Source organism: Oncorhynchus keta, chromosome 34, assembly GCF_023373465.1.
Source record: "Oncorhynchus keta strain PuntledgeMale-10-30-2019 chromosome 34, Oket_V2, whole genome shotgun sequence".
NCBI classification, from domain to species: Eukaryota; Metazoa; Chordata; class Actinopteri; order Salmoniformes; family Salmonidae; genus Oncorhynchus; species Oncorhynchus keta.
Window position 1 is genome coordinate 58,709,417 of NC_068454.1, and position 15,360 is coordinate 58,724,776.

At 43.5% G+C, this 15,360-nt stretch overlaps 1 protein-coding gene across 2 annotated transcripts in view; it reads right to left on the bottom strand.

Moving 5' to 3' along the window:
• LOC118367365 (mannosyl-oligosaccharide 1,2-alpha-mannosidase IA) overlaps window positions 1-15,360 on the bottom strand; it is a 204,358-nt gene that overhangs the window by 46,430 nt on the left and 142,568 nt on the right. The gene's annotated exons all lie outside the window — the stretch shown is intronic.

Consider the following 15,360-nt stretch of genomic DNA (forward strand, 5'->3'; position numbering starts at 1 on the left):
ACAGAATACACAGGGTAGCCTACAGAATATACAGGGTACATTTACATTACATTTAAGTCATTTAGCAGACGCTCTTATCCAGAGCGACTTACAAATTGGTAGCCTACAGAATTTACAGGGTAGCCTACAGAATTTACAGGGTAGCCTACAGAATTTACAGGGTAGCCTACAGAATATACAGGGTAGCCTACAGAATTTACAGGGTAGCCTACAGAATTTACAGGGTAGCCTACAGAATGTACAGGGTAGCCTACAGAATGTACAGGGTAGCCTACAGAATATACAGGGTAGCCTACAGAATTTACAGGGTAGCCTACAGAATGTACAGGGTAGCCTACAGAATTTACAGGGTAGCCTACAGAATTTACAGGGTAGCCTACAGAATGTACAGGGTAGCCTACAGAATTTACAGGGTAGCCTGCAGAATTTACAGGGGAGCCTACAGAATATACAGGGTAGCCTACAGAATTTACAGGGTAGCCTACAGAATTTACAGGGTAGCCTACAGAATTTACAGGGTAGCCTACAGAATGTACAGGGTAGCCTACAGAATGTACAGGGTAGCCTACAGAATGTACAGGGTAGCATACAGGCTATAGATGCTATATTTTCCATTGCGTGAGTCTTCTTTCTACTCTCACTCAAACACTTGTTAAAGTTGCACTGAATATAAAAAATAGATTCACTTTCTATTCCAGCTCGCCATCATTTGCTGTAAAGTTTAAAACAGACTTCTCTGAACAATTCTTCCTCTTGAGATTTGTTCCCCTCTCTTCATTAAACACTTGAATGTATTTTAATTGGAGGGAATACATGAGCAGCCTGGAGGACAGAGCCGAAGCTAACTGACAAAAAGAGTGGATGATTTGTAGTTGGCCCAAAAACTACTGCTCCTCTGGAAAAAGGGGACGTGACTGGTCAATCCAGGTGTGGACTCACTACTAGCCAGTAGCTCACTTCAGCTTGAAGGCCTGTGAGTGATAGAGGCTCTTTGAAGGCTCAAAGAGTGATAGAGACAGTGGCCGTGTCCAAATACCCATACTTGCGTCCTAAATAGTAGGCCGTTTGATTGTGCGGTAAAATTTTTGTATTTTGTATTCTGTTTTCTCGTTGAAAAGTGTTTTTTTTTGTTCTCTTGGCCTTTGTCAGAGCTTTTAAACTCGATACGAAACCATATATTCATTTCTGAATGTGTCTACACCGGGGACTCAGGATGTATCTGCATTTTTGATTTACATGCTAATCAGGCCTTCTGATTTGAACATAGCCTATGGCTTGTTTTAGGATCAAGCGTTGGCAGACATTCTGATCTCGTTCCCGATGATCAGTGTTTTAGTTTACTATGTTGCTGACTAGCGGTTATGAATCTGCGATTCACCCGACTGTCCACGTTCCTCTGTGCAATAGCTTTTTGATTTGAACATTTCAAAAGCTCTGGTGTGTGTAGTAGGCTATTTGATCGACATGATACATGCTACAGCACTTTGGTTTCACGAATAAATATGTTCAAAAGGAACCAAATCATCTGCTTCTGTCTTTGGTCCTTTTTTACTTATTAATAGGATAGATGCTATATGGCTACGGTATAGGTGGAATGTGATGCCTATAACCAGCCTGAGTAGGCATAACTCCATTCCTAATCTTTTCAGAGTATAGAGAAATGAATCCAATTGGGAACTAGTTACTGTCAGGCTGGTTAATAATGCAATGCAAATGCGAAGCTACCATGTTGCGGCCGCGGCATACTGCGGCGATGAGAACATAGTATGCAGTTTAAGTATGTAGTATGCTAGTAAGGGTATTCGGACATGGCCACTGTGTGCTCGTGTGTGTGTGTGTGTGTGTGTGTGTGTGTGTGTGTGTGTGTGTGTGTGTGTGTGTGTGTGTGTGTGTGTGTGTGTGTGTGTGTGTGTGTGTGTGTGTGTGTGTGTGTGTGTGTGTGTGTGTGTGTGTGTGCGTGCGTGCGTGCGTGCGTGCGTGCGTGCGTGCGTGCGTGCGTGCGTGCGTGCGTGCGTGTGTGTGTTGGGACTATTAAACTAATGATGCTTTGAAAATGGGATGCCAGGCTGTTATGTGGGCTAGGCAGAGTCAGAAGAAAAGAAACTAGAGGCCTGGATTCCTCAAAGCCCCGCATCATTAAAGGCAGCCTAATGATCTGAAAGATTCCATTTTGTTTGCTGGCATCAATGTTGTGACTTGTAAAAACAAGGAACCAGGATTCATCAGACTCTCTCCTCAATAGGGGTTGGGTTGGGGTTAATTTGGGAATGGGTCAAAGCCTGGGTTGTATTCATTAGGATACACTGTAGCAAGAAGCGGCATAAAATTTTGCAACGGAAAACTACAATGTGTTTTTTATTGGGCAATGTCAGGAAGTCCCTCCCTGATCCAGTCCGTCTTCCTCCATTTGGTGCCTAATGAATACACCCCCGCCCCTGCTAAATCCCACTGTCCTTAAACCCTGAGCAGTGCAAAAGCTTTTGAGACCACTAAGAAATGCAAAAAATACTAATTGAAAGAGAGAAAAAAGGTTGTCCCAAAAATAAATAGAATGGAGGCAAATAAATGATAGGGGCTGTTAAATATAAAAAGGGAAATGAGAAAGAGAAAAGGCCCAAGGTTCTTCTTTGTTAGAATTCTCTTTCTTCTCACATCAAATTGACCAATTACATTCTCAGAATCAATGGCAGCTCAACTTCTTTTATGCTCTTCACTAACAATGTGTCAGTATTGATGATTGACAGAATTATTCTGGAATGTAGAAGTGGAACAGAAAGAGGTGTATAGTATAAATCTGAGCTATTAATCTACACAATATTTAGCATACATAAAATGCATGCTGTAATAATATATGGGAACATAAAATACATAATGCATTAAGTAGTGATGCTACTACACAGTACGTACGCGTCTTGGTCCAATGCTTTCTCCCTATATAATGATGTAGCTCGTAAGAAGTCCCACAAATAGGATTACATGTTTATACATATACACACAGTAGAAGGAAGGTCTGGAACAGTGGAATCGAGAGTTTTCTCCTACTACTAAGCCCACAGCCCAGATACAGAGCACAGCAGGTTACAGTGTCACTATGATGATCCACCTTGATCTGCAGGAGATTAAATGTCTTTTTAGACTTTTAAGGTGCTGAGCGAAAAAAAGACACACGTGCACAGAATTTGTACACACACACACACACACACACACACACACACACACACACACACACACACACACACACACACACACACACACACACAAACACACACACACACACACACACACACACACACACACACACACACACACACACACACACACACACACACACACACACACACACACACACACACACACACACACACACACACACACGCACACACGCACACACACACGCCATCCTCCACTGTTAGAGTCTTTGTAACCCGAGAATTGTGAATTAGAGGGCTTTGTCTAAATGGATTGGGATTTACAAAGACATATTGCGAGAGGCAGAGCAGAGCGGCAGGATTCATTGATTACATTGGCAAGAGTCGGAGATCTCGCTCTCTTTTTTTGGGGGGTCAATACCGTAGTAAATATGGGTTGACACAGTGGAGTTTTATTCCCCCATCGGATCCGCTAACTCTCTGAATACAACAGGTTGGGGATGTTGAGGCAGGGACAGAGTCAAGGACATTAACATTCCAGTTTAAATTCTGAGGAAACACACAAACGTTTATAGATACTGTGTGAACGTGCGGATGGAATCAGGTCAGTGCTCATCAAAATCAAATACAGCCGAGATGAAATTATGATTTATGTCTGACCTCTCCAGCCATCTGACACATAAATTGTAGTCTAGCAGTTGCTATGTTGCCATGGACACTACTTGCTACAATCACCCACAAGTCATGGCTGGTGACGATATCTCTGTACTAGGGGGCGGCAGGGTAGCCTAGTGGGTTAGAGTGTTGGGCCAGTAACCAAAAGGTTTCTAAATCGAATCCCTGAGCTGACAAGGTAAAAATCTGTCGTTCTGCCCCTGAACAAGGCCCACTGTTCCTAGGCCGTCATTGTAAATAATAATTTGTTCTTAACTGACTTGCCTAGTTCCAAAAAAAAGTTTAAATAAAAAGTACAAATAAATGTTTAAAAAAAAGATAGCCATGATTGTACTAGACTGTATGACAGAAACATTATCATACAGTATTCGACCCTCCCAACACACTACATTATGCAAACAGTCATGTCACTGCATAATGATATATCTTTCAAGCTAACATAAACATAACATAAAGCTGTATGATTAGAATTGTACATTTTGGGGAATATTCAGAGGTGGAAACTTTCCGTGGGAATTAACGGGAATATATTGGAATTAACGGGCGTATATGGGAATTAATGGAAATATATGCAAATTAATAATACTACTATTTAAATGTAGATGTTTTTTTGCATTGGATATATTTACCATATCATATGGAGACAGAAACATAAACCTTTTACCTCATAACTAGACACAATTGCAAATGATTAAATCCTTCCAACAGAAAAAAGAATAATAATTGTTGCGAATTTAACTTTAATTAAATGAGTTGACTCTTAACATGGGATGATTTCACTGAACAACAAAAGAAAGGGAATATTGAATGATCCCCAATGATCCATCGCATCACCCAAAAACGTTATCAACATACATCTGTAAAATGATAGTCTAGAAACAAAATCTTTGGTTGTCTTCCTCTCATGTTTTCTCCAGGCTTCCATTTCTTCTCCTACATCTGCAAGCAGAGTCTGAACATCAGACAGGATGGCATTGTCTCCCTCAATCCGTGCAACGGCTACTGCTGTAGGTTTCAGTAGTTTCAGGCTGGCTTACCACACTCTCCCAAAATACATCATCCAGGAGGATCCTGTTGATGGGGATGTCCATATCGGCAGACTATGATATGGCCATTTCTAGGAGAGACTCCTTCCCCTCCAGGAGACTGTCAAACATGATGACAACACCACCCCAACGGCTGTTGCTGGGCAGCTTCAATGTGGTGCTCTTCTTCTTCTCACTTTGCTTGGTGAGGTAGATTGCTGCTATAACTTGATGACCCTTCACATACCGAACCAGTTCCTTGGCTCTCTTGTAGAGTGTATCCATTGTTTTCAGTGCCGTGGTGTCCTTGAAGAGCAGATTCAATGCAGGAGCAGCACAGCCAATGGGTGTGATGTGAGGGTAGGACTCTTCCACATTAGACCAAGCAGCCTTCATGTTCGCAGCATTGTCTTTCACCAGCGCAAATACCTTCTGTGGTCCAAGGTCATTAATGACTGCCTTCAGCTCATCTGCAATGTAGAGACCAGTGTGTCTGTTGTCCCTTGTGTCTGTGCTCTTGTAGAATACTAGTTGAGGGGTGGTGGTGATGTAGTTAATTGTTCCTTGCCCACAAACATTCGACCACCCATCAGAGATGATTGCAATACAGTCTGCTTTCGCTATGATTTGCTTGACCTTCACTTGAACTCTGTTGAACTCTGCATCCAGCAAATGAGTAGATAAAACATGTCTGGTTGGAGGGGTGTATGCTGGGCGAAGAACATTCATAAATCTCTTCCAATACACATTGCCTGTGAGCATCAGAGGTGAACCAGTTGCATACACTGCTCGGGCAAAACATTCATCAGCATTTCTCTGACTACGTTCCTCCATTGGGTCAAAAAACCTTCTGATTCGAGGAGGACCATGAGCTGTTGAGTTTACGAGGTTATGAGTTTATGACCCTTTCCAGCCCTAGGTATGATTGAGGTCAAAACTCTCACTCTATCCTCAGCTCACATGAGTGTGTATCCTCCGCTCTCACCCCGGGTCTGAGTAGACAGATCCCTGTATCCACATTCTGATGGATAGAAGGAGGACTCCTTGTACCACAGTGGTTGATATTAATTAAATTCCCTCCACCAATTTTCCCTGAAGAAAAATCCCCTGGAGGATATCTATATCTCTCACACTCACACACACACTCACACAGGTCAGCTCCAGGAAGGTGATATATATTATATGGAGTGGATGGGTGGATGGGCAGAGTGAAGATGAATAGCAGTGGGAGTAAGACAGATACCGTGGAGAGGGTAAAACCGGAGGGAGGGAAAACGAGAGAGAGCATGGCTGAGAGCGAGAGGGAGAGCGAAACGGCAGTCTGTGAGGCGAGAAAAATTCAACACGGAGGAATTCTCAGCTCTGTGGTGATGGTGTGCGTCTTCAGCGTGGTGCAGCATGGTGTGTTCAGCGTGGAAGCAAAAGTAGGTCACCCAAATAAAACACATTCTAAATAAGGCTTTAGTTACTGACGAATTTCGTCCCCCACACTTTCTGAAATTGTGGTAATTCATTGACACTCACAGGACTGGAGGCTGGGGGACCTATTCTCCTGTGACACCACTGACGTGGAGCCCCGACTGGCACGGGAAGAAACTGACACTAGGTCAGTGAACCAGGAGAGGTGGAGAAGACTCTTAAGCAGCACCTGTCTACTTCAGGGGTATTTGAATGCTCTGTCCTCTCACTCTCTCCCTTTCCATCTATCTCTCTCTGTCTCCCTCTTGCTCTCTCTTTTCATCTCTTTCTCTCTGTATAACATCTCTCTCTCCCACACACCCTCTCTCCTGAACAAATGAATGTACTTCCCTCCACACTTCCTCTCATGGCTGCCACTGCCTCTCCTTCTGCCTGCCTGTCTGTCTATCCTCCACACTGCCTCTCCTTCTGCCTGCCTGTCTGTCTGTCCTCCACACTGCCTCTCCTTCTGCCTGCCTGTCTGTCTGTCCTCCACACTGCCTCTCCTTCTGCCTGCCTGTCTGTCTGTCCTCCACACTGCCTCTCCTTCTGCCTGCCTGTCTGTCTGTCCTCCACACTGCCTCTCCTTCTGCCTGCCTGTCTATCCTCTGTCTGTCCTCCACACTGCCTCCTTCTGCCTCTGTCTGTCTGTCCTCCACACTGCCTCTCCTTCTGCCTGCCTGTCTGTCCTCCACACTGCCTCTCCTTCTGCCTGCCTGTCTGTCTGTCCTCCACACTGCCTCTCCTTCTGCCTGCCTGTCTGTCTGTCCTCCACACTGCCTCTCCTTCTGCCTGCCTGTCTGTCTGTCCTCCACACTGCCTCTCCTTCTGCCTGCCTGTCTGTCTGTCCTCCACACTGCCTCTCCTTCTGCCTGCCTGTCTGTCTGTCCTCCACACTGCCTCTCCTTCTGCCTGCCTGCCTGTCTGTCCTCCACACTGCCTCTCCTTCTGCCTGCCTGTCTGTCTGTCCTCCACACTGCCTCTCCTTCTGCCTGCCTGTCTGTCTGTCCTCCACACTGCCTCTCCTTCTGCCTGCCTGTCTGTCTGTCCTCCACACTGCCTCTCCTTCTGCCTGCCTGTCTGTCTGTCCTCCACACTCCTTCTGCCTGCCTGTCTGTCTGTCCTCCACACTGCCTCTCCTTCTGCCTGCCTGTCTGTCTGTCCTCCACACTGCCTCTCCTTCTGCCTGCCTGTCTGTCCTCCACACTGCCTCTCCTTCTGCCTGCCTGCCTGCCCTGTCCTCCACACTGCCTCTCCTTCTGCCTGCCTGTCTGTCTGTCCTCCACACTGCCTCTCCTTCTGCCTGCCTGCCTGTCTGTCCTCCACACTGCCTCTCCTTCTGCCTGCCTGTCTGTCTGTCCTCCACACTGCCTCTCCTTCTGCCTGCCTGCCTGTCTGTCCTCCACACTGCCTCTCCTTCTGCCTGCCTGTCTGTCTGTCCTCCACACTGCCTCTCCTTCTGCCTGCCTGTCTGTCTGTCCTCCACACTGCCTCTCCTTCTGCCTGCCTGCCTGTCTGTCCTCCACACTGCCTCTCCTTCTGCCTGCCTGCCTGTCTGTCCTCCACACTGCCTCTCCTTCTGCCTGCCTGTCTGTCTGTCCTCCACACTGCCTCTCCTTCTGCCTGCCTGCCTGTCCTCCACACTGCCTCTCCTTCTGCCTGCCTGTCTGTCTGTCCTCCACACTGCCTCTCCTTCTGCCTGCCTGTCTGTCCTCCACACTGCCTCTCCTTCTGCCTGCCTGTCTGTCCTCCACACTGCCTCTCCTTCTGCCTGCCTGTCTGTCCTCCACACTACCTCTCCTTCTGCCTGCCTGTCTGTCTGTCTGTCCTCCACTCTGCCACTGCAATTTTCACACAAGGTTGACTGAACCCAAAATGGTTCTACTTCGAACCAAAAGGGTTCTACCTGGAACAAAAAAAGGGTAATTCGAAGGTTTCTCCTATGGCGACAGTCGAAGGCTCTTTTAAGGTTGTAGATAGCACCTTTTTTCCCCCTAGGAGTGTACAGCAGTATACTAACAGAACAACCTGAGTGAAACAAGAGCTTGAAGAATACAGCATAAACCATAAAACAACGATTCAGCATTGCGGTTAGAGCACTGACCAGAGAGATCCCTTTATGCAAGGTACTTAACCTGAGGGCAGTGGTCAAACTGTAAGCCAAGGACCCCCATGGGTCTATCTGCGCCAGCAACAGACCCAATCATACCACCAGCATTATGAATGGGCAGGTGTTACCCTGGCCTAATCTAAGCACTTCTCATCTCAATCCCACACGGAGTCATCATTTACCATCGGGTGCTGCTGAATGTCCTCCAGTGAAACTGGTTCTGCTGTCCCATAATATGTACACACCAGGGTTTCCATTAGGAAAATGTGGCAGCGGAGACTTGACCGGCAGCATTTTAATGTACTGGACATATAAGAAATGTACTGGACATATAAGAAATGTACTGGACATATAAGAAATGTACTGGACATATAAGAAATGTACTGGACATATAAGAAATGTACTGGACATATAAGAAATGTACTGGACATATAAGAAATGTACTGGACATATAAGAAATGTACTGGACGTATAAGAAATGTACTGGACATATAAGAAATGTACTGGACATATAAGAAATGTACTGGACAAATAAGAAATGTACTGGACATATGAGAAATGTACTGGACATATAAGAAATGTACTGGACATATAAGAAATGTACTGGACATATAAGAAATGTACTGGACATATAAGAAATGTACTGGACATATGAGCAATGTACTGGACAAATGAGAAATGTACTGGACCCATATGCATTGGTTGAATAACCTGATTAGGATGTCCACCCGCGGTTCTCAGAACAACGGAAATGTGATAATTCATCTCAACAGAACATGCAACTGGGATGCAACGGCGCGCGTCATTCTTACCGAATTCCCACGAGCAATTTGAGGATGTTAGAATACATGGGTGGAACACCAAAATGATATAGGCTAATTCGCTTACTCCTATCTATACAGAAATCAATCAAATCATTCAACATAGGCTAGCTAGTACACCAGAAAGCAGGATTCGGCCACAGAGGATCATTAGCCTCTGTGGATTGTTTTTAAATGGCATAGCCTACAGTTGTAAAGGGCCTGGAATTTGGGAAGAGTGCGCGGCAAATACCAAATAGACGATTGTTGAGTTGAGACTGTCAGTTAAAGGCAGAGAGACACCGCCAGGCATATCTCAATATTTAAAAAATACAATTGTGGCGGAGAACATTGGCCATATCCCCGGTGAGCGTGCATATTGACTGTCTTTATCATTAGGGCAGTGACAATGTGTTTGTTTTTTGTTTTTTGGGGGGGGGGGCAATTTTCTCCTCCAGGTTAGATGGACGTCATATTGTATTTGTGTCTCCGCTGTTCGTAGGCCTAACTTATGGATATTCTTATTGATCTTTTTGTCAGTGTGAGGAGAGTTAGCTACCCTGTCATTTGTGTCGTATTCAAAAGATTCTACAAATGTCTCCAGTCATAAAAAGTGGAGGAGAATTGCATGAAATGTGTTTACAAAAGGCCAACATTTTCCTGCGCAAAGAAAGGAGAAGAAATATAGGCAATCTGACATAGCCTTGGCCTACTCTAAGCCACTACGCGCTGCCTTGAATAGTATTTTTTTGAGAACAGCGATTGAGTTATATTATTAAAAAGCAGTAAGGCACATGCAACAGATCAGAATGTTAATTGAGCATAAAATGTTGAGAAACATTTTTCTTCAAATTATAAGTGGAGCAATGCCGCGATGCGCAAATGTTCCTTCCATAATGCAATTAGCAGGAAAGCACCATTGTGAGCGGTTTCATGTGACAGAGATGAAAATATCCATTAGGAAAAAGAGGGAAGGATCTAAACATTCAACAACTAACATGGGTTGCTAATATGATTAGGATTGTGCATTTGGCTGCTGTACAATGAAAAGAAAGTTGATTTGAAAACCAATAAAACACGAGAGACGACGACTACTGGTTTCAATAGTATATGGAAGTCTTTATAAAATAAGTGAGTTAGTTTAGGTTAGTTGGATTTTGGCTAGGCTACTTTGAAGCAAGGTAAGATATGCCTCATAATATATCGTAAAATGTTCCCTTTTCAAACAATGAAGTATATGTTTTCAAAATGCATACTGCCTCCAGCTCATTACAAAGTGGTGTGTGTCGTGCTGAACCCTGCCTAGCTGCCTATGCACTTAAATGGTGAATGGGAAGCGCACTTCACTTACCAGTTGATAAATAAAAATAGTAGCTCTTTTTAATCGTGGCCATTGTTTTTATTTTTTTTTCATATATTTTTTTACACACAATCTCCTTTAGAATTGTTGTGCAATGATTATGTTTATTAAAGCACGTCTTTAACTCCAGTAGCAACAAACAGCTGTATCAGCATCACTCGTGCTACAGTACATCGACTTATTTCAATCAATGAATATGCTAAATATGCAAGCGCCAATTTTACTTATCGGCTTTTCATTTTGGCTATTACCAGCTCATATAATCATATCATAATCATATATGCCATTTAGCAGACGCTTTTATCCAACGACTTACAGTCATGTGTGCATACATTCTACGTATGGGTGGTCCCGGGAATCGAACCCACTACCCTGGCGTTACAAGCGCCATGCTCTACCAACTGAGCTACATGGGAAACCCTGGCACACACACACACACACACACACACACACACACACACACACGCACACACACACGCACACACACACACACACACACACACACACACACACACACACGCACACACACACGCACACACACACACACCCTGTTAACTGTCTAAAGTGATTTACGTTCCCTGCTAACTCAAGAATGGTTCCAGGAAAAGGTGGCTTCTCAATTTGCCTCTCTCATCATGTGTGGAGGGTAAAACAGGAGAAGAGGGGTGGTGGTAGGAGACGGAGACGATAAATCTCGCTCCAGCAGACCCGTTGTCGTGGGCCGGGCAGTGTGAAATGGGATGGCACACCGTAAGCCAGTAGCACTACACCACCTCAAATGAAGAATGAGAGGGAAAACACACTTCTGTACTTCAGTCAAATAGATGATGTGGTAACTGCCAAAATAAAGGAAACATTTGAGTTAATGAGGGATACAAAGTAAATTGAACGCAGGTACGTACACACAGGTGTGTTTCCTGAGTTAATACGTGTCCTCATGTATAAAAAATGCTGGGCAGGCCCTTAATTTTGCCCATTATTTTGGTTACCATGGCTTTTGATGACAATGCCCCCATCCACAGGGCACGAGTGGCCACTGAATGGTTTGATGAGCATGAAAACGATGTAAACCATATGAAGTGGACGTCTCAGTCACCAGGTCTCAACACAATTGAATACTTATGAGAGATTGGAACGGAGCCTGAGAGACAGTGCTTTGCACCACCATCAACAAAACACCAAAGTATAGAATTTCTTGTGGAAGAACGGTGTCGCATCCCTCCAATAAAGTTCTGGGTACTTGTAGAATCTATGCCAAGGTGCACTGAGAAGCTGTTCTGGCTCATGGTGACCTAAAACCCGATATGTTGGTGTTTCCTTTAAATTGGCAGCAGTTGTGGTCAGTGCAGTTTATGATGAGGGAGGACAAAAACATTTTTATGAGCATGGCCTTGTTTATATTAGGGCAGGTAACCTGGTGGTTAGAGCGTTGGACTAGTTACCGAAAGGTTGCAAGATCGAAATCCACCGATTTGACAAAGTAAAAATCTGTCGATCTGCCCCTGTTAACCCACTGTTCCTAGGCTGTCATTGAATATAAGAATTGGTTCTTAACTGACCTGCCTCTCTAGGTAAAATTAAAATAAAAAAGATGACAGCATATAAGATGACTGTCATTCATATTCCATTCACCCAGTTCAATGTAACAGCGATAGGTTTAGGATATTACATGATACTCAAATTGTCCTTATACTGTAAGGGACTTCCTCCTCTTCGTCAGAGGAGGAGTAAGGATCGGACCAAAGCGCAGCGTGGTAAGTGTTCATGATGATTTTTAATTAAAACTCAGAACACTAAACAGGAAATAACAACGTGAATTTACAAAAACCGAAATAGTACCGTGTGGCCAAAACACTCACACGGAAACAAACACCCACAAACCAACAGTGAAACCCAGGCTACCTAAGTATGATTCTCAATCAGAGACAACTAACGACACCTGCCTCTGATTGAGAACCATACTAGGCCGAACACAAAAACCAACATAGAAAAACAAACATAGACTGCCCACCCCAACTCACTGACTCCCTGACCATACTACAACAAAGAATAAAATAACAGAACTATGGTCAGAACGTGACATATACCCATCATGACGTTGCTACAACCTGGCCTATGAACAAAGGTTTACAACGTACACACACAAAAGGCAGAGAGAAAACTTTGTGACAGACAGTGACAAATGGACAGACAGTGACAAATGGACAGACAGTGACAAATGGACAGACAGTGACACATTCAATACCGCCTTGCTCCCTCTTGCCTGCATCTAGCTGATATAGTGTGTAATCATTAGTCCAACAATTGCAAACAAGAGTTTCTATTGGGAAAATGCAGATATGTTTATCCCCATTTTGTTTCCGTTTAAGATATTTTTTTCAACAGAATCGGCGGAATGAATACACCCCTGATCACACGTAAACACAGTTCACTTTCATAAAAGCCAGGTTGTATCCTTTTCGCATCTATGGGCTCTCCAACTCTCAACTTTTCCCTTTGTCACTTGTGGACGTCAATTCAAAACACATCAGCTGTATGTGACCAGGCGAAAAAACCTTTCCAAACCAAACCATATCATAACAGCTACACGCAGCCTACATCGTTGTCACCATATTAGCTAAAGTAACGTCCTAGTCAACATAGCTAATATGTTAGTAAACACGCTACAATCATGCAGTAACATTACAGTGTACAGTCAGTAAGCAGTTACACCGGCGGGCCCCGGTGGCAATAAATTAATAATACCAAAAGCTTACCTTGACTTGGAAGAGATCCAGTGTTGTGTTGGATAGTCATAGCCAGCTAGCTAACATATCATCCTTCTGTTTGAGCAGGGTGTTTGAGTAGGCTAAACTCGCTAGCTGCATTTGCTAGCTAAGTAAGTGAAACTGAAAATATTCTCCTTCATTTTGGAAGAAATTAATTTGTTAAAAACTGTTCAACTATTGTCTTTCTCTCTTTTTGAGTCAACTACTCACCACATTTTATGCACTGCAGTGCTAGCTAGCTGTATCATACGCTTTCAGTACTAGATTCATTCTCTGATTGATTGGGTGGACAACATGACAATTCCTTCTGCAAGAGCTCTGATAGGTTGAAGGACGTCCTCTGGAAGTTATCATAATTACTGTGTAAGTCTATGGAAGGGGGTGAGAACCATGAACCTCCTAGGTTTTGTATTGAAGTTATTGTACCCAGAGGAGGATGGACACTAGCATCCTCTGGCTACACCATTGTGCTATCCTATGCTACTGTAGACCTTCATTACAAAATAGTATGTTTTAATCAATTATTTGGTGATGTGATTATATTTAGTATAGTTATCTAAAGAGGATAACTTTTTAATTGTAAAAAAAAAAATCTGAAAATCACTGACGATCGTCCTCCCCTTCCTCCTCTGAGGAGCATCCACTGATTGGCAGTTACCCTGTACAGTATGTCCTAATGTCCTAATTGGTACTTACAGCACCGAGAAATGTCACGGAAAACAAACACAAATGCCAGTGTGAACCACATTGCAGCTTTAAGAGTGACAGACTATGAAAAGGGATGTAAGGGCTGCCTATAGCAATTTTACTCATCTGATTGCATTTGCATTTCGCAAGAAGAACTTAAAGTGCATTTCACAATGTCTAATCAGATTCTATCCTCTACTCCAAAACATGAGAGAGAAAAATGAGGGAAGTTATGAGGAAAGCTTCCTAGGCATACAATTTGTTTACCAACTTCTGATTAATATGAACATTTCCACTGTATGCTCTTTGAAAGAGCAATTTACTATAAGAAGTATAACCATTAATAATTGCAATGGGTATAAACAATGATGACAGTTGTGTGTGAATGAATTGAAGCTCAAGCAACAGGTATCCACATCAAAAATCTAAACTGAGCTTAGTGCTATGTGGGCCGTATGGTGATATAATGTGACAATATTGATTTTACACACTGTTCTTTTCCACATACACTACTGGTCAAATGTTTTAGAACACCTACTCATTCAAGGGTTTCTTTTCATTTGTACTATTTTCTACATTGTAGAATAATAGTGAAGACATCAAAACTATGAAATAGCACATATGGAATCATGTAGTAATCAAAAAAGTGTTAAACAAATCAAAATGTATTTGAGATTCTTCAAAAGCCACCTTTTGCCTTGATGACAGCTTCGCACACTCTTGGCATTCTCTCAACCAGCATCACCTGAAATGTTTTTCCAACAGTCTTGAAGGAGTTTCCACATGTGCTGAGCACTTGTTGGCTGCTTTTCCTTTACTCTGCGGTCCGACTCATCCCAAACTATCTTATTTTGGTTGAGGGGATTGTGGAGGCCAGGTCATCTTCTGATGCAGTACTCCATCACTCTACTTCTTGGTCAAATAGCCCTTACACAGCCTGGAGGTGTGTTGGGTCATTGTCCAGTTGAAAAACAAATGATAGTCCCACTAAGCCCAAACCAAATGGGATGGTGTCTCGCTGCAGAATGATGTGGTAGATATGCTGGTTAAGTGCTCCATGAATTCTAAATAAATCACATACATTGTCACCAGCAAAGCACCTCCACACCATAACACCTCCTCCTCCATGCTTTACGTTGGGAAATACACCGTATCTCACAAAGACACGGTAGTTGCAACCAACAATCTCCAATTTGGACTCCAGACCAAAGGACAAATTTCCACCGGTCTAATGTCAATTGCCTGTGTTTCTTGGCCCAAGCAAGTCTCTTTTTCTTATTGGATTCCTTTTGTAGTGGTTTCTTTGCAGCAATTCGACCATGAAGGCC